Below are 7,327 nucleotides of genomic sequence, written 5' to 3' on the forward strand. Positions count from 1 at the left end.
GTGTAGAGTATTGAGTGAGGTGATTTCTTCACAGAAACACTGACTAGATTCCTGCAGCCACAAAGATTCTGGACTCCGATCTGAAGCTCCTAATTTCTTTCACTCCCCGCTGTCTTACACCACCTCTGAGTATAAAATAGTAGTTCAGGATTTACATGATGAACCTTACCCCGTGAAAAGTACTGAGAGACCTGAGAGAAATGGATCAGTATCAAAGTCTACATGAGAGGTACTCGTTTGAGGTATTTGTTTATAATACAAATGTCAGTGTAGGAACCTCAAACATATCTGTGGGCAGAAGAGATTTAAGAAAAAAGTAGAAGAGGTAAAATTAGAACAATATCAAAACTAAGAGTCACTCAAGTGCTAACACTCCCCCTCCCTGCCCTGCCCCCACTCCTGCACCTGCCAAAGGTTTTGAAAAATGGTGAGAAGTCTTGGGGACTCGGAGAACGATCAGGGCAGAGATAACTGCATTCATCAGAGAGTAGATTGGATAAAAATAGAGGAAATCCAGGGTAGAGACATATGACCTCCTTATGCTTCTGTAATTTTGGCCTCAGCCCACTTTTTCTTGGATCCTGATGTTCTCATTCAATGGGCTACTCTGGCAGATAAAAATAAAGTGATTTATGTGAATGAACCTAATTCTACTTGTCAGTTTTTCTGGATCTGTCAAGCAGTCAAGCTGCAGAAGTCAACGCCCTTCTGTGGCCCTCTCAGCTCTTCCTCACCCCAGGGTAAGAAGGACAGGAGACCTGTGGTTCCCAACACACCGTGCAAGGGAATTACCCGTATATTTTAATAAACAAGGTGGACTGGGTTTCATCCCTGACCAACTGAAGCAACATCTCTGAGGGTGACGTCCTAGTAATCTACAGTCAGAAAATTATCCCAGTTACCATTCCTGCAGCCATCTGATGCTGGCCCATGAACAGATGTTTAAAAACCACTGGACAAGATGAAGTGAAGGTCAAGATTTCATGACAGAGTATTTGTAGAGCTTTTGGTAAAGTAGAATAAATTGATTTCTATAGAATTAGTTTAGGCACTTCCATAAATACAGCATTTGAGTGAAACCTCAAGCAGAGAACACAAATATAAATACAGAATGAATGAACAAGTGGAAAGTGTAAAAATTACAGAATGAATGAACAAGGGGAAAGTGTAAAAAACCAATGTCCTCTCTAAAAGTCATAGCCTATTACTGCCATTTGGCAATAAGGGTACAGCATGATTTTTCAAACACACAACAAAATCCAGATATTATAAAGTGAAATTTCATGATTTTTAAATTGTTACAATTTATTATTAAAAACGTCAATCATGGTGCCGATAACACCAGGGTCCAGAGTTAGATCCCTGCACCAGCCAGCCTCCAAAAAATAAAAATATATTAATTAATTAATTAATTAATTGACTAATGAAATGAAAACTTAAAACATTGTGCCTGGGCCCAACTGGATGTTTCTTTTGATAAGTAATTAATTAATATTATTGAAACATTATTGATTGTACATATCTGTGAGGTACAGAGATGAATATAAATACCTGTGTGCAATATATGATCCTCAAATAAGGATAATTAGTATATTTGACCTTATATAATGTAATCATTTATCATAGCCCTTTACCAATTCCTCTCTTTTCCCCTCTCCGCTTCCCGCTTTCCCACCTCTGGTAACCTCAGTTCTGCTCTCTCCTTTTGAAAGTTCAATGTATTATTGTGACCATTGTATCCTTCTTTCCTTTTTAGTTATTTGTTTGTTTGTTAGCTCCCCCTTATGAGGGAGGACATGCAGAATTTCTCCTTCTGCAAGTGGCTTATTTCACTTAACATAAAATTCTCTAATTTCATCCATGTTGCTGTGGATGAGAATTTCATTCTTTTCATGGCAGAGTAGTATTCCAATGTGTATATACCATATTTTCCTTATCCAGTCATCCACTGATGGACATTTATGTTAGATCCAACTCTACACTATTGTAAACAGAGCTGTGATAAACACGGGAGTGCAGGTGTCCCTTCAACATGATGATTTCCATTCCTTTGGGTATATACCCAGCAGTGGGATTGCTGGATCATATGGCTGTTCTTTGTGTAGCTCTTTGATGAAACTCTATACAGTTTTCCATAATGGCTGCACTAATTTACAGTCCCACCAACAGTGAAAGAGGGTTCTTCCTTTTCTGCATCCTCACCAGCATTTGTTATTCTCTGTCTTTTTGACAATAACCAGTCTAACTGGGGTGAGGTGATACCTCAATGTGGTTTTAATTTGCATTTCCTTGATGCTGAATGATGCTGACATTTTTTCATGTGTCTGTTCGACATTTGTATATTTTTCCTTTGAGAAATGCCTACTGAGCTCCTTTTCCCAATTTTTAATTGGGTTATTTGTTTTTAACCGTTAAGTTGTTTGAGTTCCTTGTATATTCTGGATATTAATCCTTTGTCAGATGCAAAGATTACAGACATTTTATCCCACTCTGTAGGTTGTCATTTTGCTGTTAATTTTTTTTCCTGTGCAGAAGCTTTTTAATTTCATACAGTCACTTTTCATTTGTCCTTTTGTTGCCTGTACTTTTGGGGTCATATTCATAAAACCTTTGCCTGATCTTACTTCCTGAAGTGTTTCTCCTGTGTTTTCTTTTGGGAGTTTTATAGTCTTAGGTCTTATATTTAATATAATCTTTAATACATGTTGAGTTGGTTTTGGTATATAGAGAGAGGTTCGGGTCCAGTTTCATTCTTCTATGTATGGATGTCCAGTTAAGCATGAAATTGCTGCAGACATTTGTTTATTTGTTTTGCTTTATTTGAGGGAGTATTGGTGAGAAAGGAAGCTGGATCAGAGGTAGGAAGTAGTTATGGTAATCTGAAAGAATGATGTTTGCGTGAGATGGGCTGGTGGTAGGGGATGGAGAGAGGCAGATAGTTACTAGAATAATGAAATAGAATGGGTACAACATGTTTCTGTTTGCATAGAGAGGTTGGCCCCCAGCCCTCCTCTGTGATTTCTAGCTTAGAGTGAGTTAGGTGAGTGGTAAGTTCATTTGAGAGTCCTCTCTCTTTTTCTTCCAGCTAGGAGACTGGGGTGAGATGGTTGGGGGCAAACTTGGTATTGGAACTGATTTAATACAAGAATTTCCATGGAGGTATGAGTGACACTGGAATCCGGAACCCCACCAGGTGCAGTATGAGCAAGATCTGTAAGCCATAGAAAGTCCTTCCATCCAATCATCAAATCATGATCAGTGTCCTGGGAGCTAAGTAGGAAAGCTGGGTACTTCTCAGGAGATAGTACGTAGGTACAGAGTAGTGGTGGTTAATAAACAGAGCCAGAGGAAGCTTCCTATTTATTTCTTTTTTATAGTCTATGGAGTGGAGGGTGCAAGATTGTTGGATGAAGGGTCACCAGTGTTTAAATGTCCTGAGATGGGGCTGGCATCACCCAATCCCTTTCCCACCTTCTTCTCAAAGCCTCCTCTGATGCTGTTCCATGCACATTCCTTTTACCATTCCTTTCTCCAAATTTCAAAGCAGTTATTTCTTCTTCTTTTTTTTTTTTTTTGCTCAGGATTGCTTGGCTATTCAGGGTCTTTTGTTATTCATATGAATGTTGGGATTGTTTTTTCTATTTCTGAGAAGAATGTCATTGGTATCTTGATGGGAATTGCATTTAATCTGTCAGTCAATTTGGGTAGCATGGACATTTTCACGATGTTAACTCTTCCAATCCAAGAGCTTGGAATGTCTTTCCATCTTTTTGTGTCCTCTTTAATTTTTTTCAGCAGTGATTGTAGTTCACAGTGTAGACATCTTTCACCTTCTTGGTTAAATTACCAGTTTTTTTTTTTTTTTCAGTTCCTATTGTAAATGGGCCTGCTTTCTTGATTTTTTTCCCTGCTAGCTCATTGTTTTAGTATAAAAATGCTACTTAATATTGCATGTTGATTTTGTATCCTACGACATTACTAAAATTGTTAATCAGTTCTAAGAGGGTTTTTTTTTGCAGAGTCTTTAGGCTTTTCTATATGTAGGATCATGTCATCTGCAAACAGGGACAGTTTGACTTCATATTTTCTAATCTGGATAGCCCTTATTTCTTTCTCTTGCATGATTGCTCTGGTTAGTACTTCCAATACTAGGTTAAATAGGAGTGGTAAGAGTGGGCATCTTTGTCTTGTTCCTGTTCTGTTTTGGCCAAGGAAACTACTTTAAAGTGAATTAATTTTACAGTGAAAGAGTTTGGGCACATGGGATTCACTGACTTTAGTATCTAGTCTATCCTCTAGAAGCAGCTGGCCCTGTAAAATAGTAGAATGGCATATGAGGACTCTGACATAATGTTAACAAGGAGAAAATTCCAGACAAGATAGGGGGCTGTACATAGATTTGGTATCCATTGTAAACCAGCAACCAGCAATGTAAATCTTTCTCCCTGAATGGACAGTAACAACATCTAAGAGGTTGAAGTGAAAGAACTTTCTCTTACTTTTACACACACAATGGTCTTCTCACAAAATTCCATCTCGGGTAGTCATAAACATACTCCCCCTTGATAATCAAGATCAATTTTCTTGGCCAATATTCCAATATTATGATACTTATTTCCTTCCATTTAATCAGTGGCTGGGGAAGCCCAGATTAGCCAGATGGGTGTCCCAGATTCAGATTCAGTAAAACCATTGTTGTGTCCCTTGGTGGAAGCACTATTCTCCTGAAATACCAACACCTTGAAACCATAGGAGCCCAAGTTTCATAATGACACTGGACAATGAAAAGGATGATATATAGCAATAGTGACACTTTTTGCCTGACCATTACCTGAATTTCCTTTCAATATTTGGGGAATCCCCTACATTGTGAGTCTTGATGCTCTCACTGTGGAAGCTGTGGTTAGTTCACAGGCTCATGATCTAAGCATAGCCAATAGCACTTAGTCATTCTGGAACCCAAATAAGACACTGGTAAAGCAAAGAAGCAACAAAGGAGGGAACTTTTCTGCAGGTAGATGTAAGGCACATCCAGCTTCCCAGGGCGCCAGCACCTGAAGTGCCAGCAGCAGCATCCAGTGATGAGTGCTGTGGAGAAGCACATGCCACTGTGCTTCCCAGAGTGCACACTAGATTTCTATTGCTCTGTAACCAATTGCCACCATTTTAGCCCTTTAAAACAACATGCCTTTATTCTATTATATTCTGTATGTCAGGAGTCCGGGTGAGTTTGACTGATTTCTCCACTATGGGTTTCATGAGAAAGAAAACAAGGGAGTGGCCAGCCTCAGCTCTCATCAGGAGGCTCTGAGGGAGAATCTTGCAGGGAAATGGCTCTGCCAGGTGCTCTGGCAACCTTTTATATATCCACATAGGTCATGCAGGCAAAGGCTTGAGCCACAGCTTCAAGGCTTGAGCCACACCTTATCTGAATTGTGGCAGAATGCTTTGTGATCTTCCCAGGATAGGAGAGGATGGGTTCATGGTGAAGACGTTCTGTGAGACCATTTGCCAGTGAACCTGTCTCCCCTGGGAGGTTTTTATGCAACAGTGTTTCATTGCCTCCCAGGTTATAATGAGGTGTGGGACTTTCTTCTCTTCCCCCTCAACACAGAGCTATAGTATGGAAAACCACTTAGCTCTAATCTAGCAACAAGATGTGCCATGACCCATCACAGCCATCTGGCCTCCAGTTTTGGTGTCATCCTTTCTGGTGTGTGGGATGAGGACCACTGGGAGCCGGAGCCCTTGGCTAGTCTTCCTTTTGCTGTCTAAGCAAGAGTAACTAATAAACTGTTTATCTCGAAGTGGCTCACCGTATCTTTACCGGTTCCAACAGTCAGGTCTTGGCTTGGCTTGTGTGTGTTTGGCAATCTTCTTCCCAGCTCATCCGGGCTGTTGGCAGGATTTGGTTTCTCAAGGATGTAGGCTGAATCCCCAATTTTTTGCCGATTGTGAGCTGGGCCTCTCCCTTGGCTTTTTGAGGCCATGGGAATTCCTCATTGTGTTGCTGTTTTCAAAACAGCAATGGTGAGAATCCTTCTCATGCTTCTACTTGCTCTGACTTCTCCCTCTGCCTCATCACTTCTGCCTCCTTTCAGAAAAAGTTCTCTGTTTGAGGGTTCAGGTGATAAAATTGGACTCACCAGGACAACACAAGACAGGGTTCCTATTTTAAGGCTCATAACCTCAATTACATTTGCACAGCCCCTCTTTCCATGTAAAGTAACATATTCACAGGCTCTGGGGATTAGAATGATTAGGGTGTTTATATCTTTGGGGGCTCAGTTTTCCAACTACAATCAGCAGTGATGTTGGTATTCCAACAGACCAGATTCATGGCACAATTCTGCCTCTTGCTTTGGCCGGGTAGTCTTCAAGCTTAGTTCTTCAGCACACCCAGCTACTCAAGCTACTGAAAGCTACTCAATGTTCTTTAATAAATTCCTCTTCTGCTTATCAGAGTTGGTTGTTATTTCCTGCAACTAAAATTCTGATACAGATCCATGTTATTTTCAGCACTGTTGACAAATATTGGATGATGTTTCTTGGGGCTTAAGAATTTTTTTCCAAATAATTATAGCCCATAGACCAGCTTACAAATATCTCCTTTACAACTCTCTAGTAAAAATTACACCTTACAGGTGAAAAGCATCCTTTTCTTTGTTGAGACAGTCTCATCTAAGACTTGTAGTAACGATGTCTATAACTCTGTCTTATGAAATAGATCCTATATTCCTGACCAACCATTATAGTAGAAAACAACTGAGAAGTTACCCAAGACCAACACCTTGCCTCTCACTGTCAGTGAGAATCTTCTATCCTGCCCCCTCATGCCTCAGTCCTATCCCCAGTCAAGATTGTTATACAGACCTCATCTGGAATTGCAGAGGAAACAATCATTCCATACCATTTAGTTCATTTCTTGGGACTATACCTTGAACTAATTGTCCCCCTTCCTCTGGGAGACCATCAGAGAGAATCCCACAACACCTTGCCTCCCTGCTTACCCTGAGGACCACCTGTGCTCTCTTCCCCTCATTGCATGGGCACCTCATAGTCTGGTACATTACCCTTCCCTTTCTGCCCCTGCAAAGCCTCTACAGTGCACTTTGGACCCCCTCACCTGGAAACAGAAAATCCTCCTCCAAGTCTTGGTGACTTTGCCTTTACTGAAAGCTGGCTCTCCCCAAAGTTCACCATTTCTCCAAAATTCTCCCAGCTGGAAGGACTCCCTCTCCCTCTCCACTCCTCTGCAAGACCACAAAGCAGTCCTAATATCCTCCTTGCCTCTGCCACACCCTTCCTCCCACTGATGCTGGAGAAG

This window comes from Galeopterus variegatus, unplaced genomic scaffold (genome assembly GCF_000696425.1).
Source record: "Galeopterus variegatus unplaced genomic scaffold, G_variegatus-3.0.2 Scaffold3644, whole genome shotgun sequence".
Taxonomy (NCBI): Eukaryota; Metazoa; Chordata; class Mammalia; order Dermoptera; family Cynocephalidae; genus Galeopterus; species Galeopterus variegatus.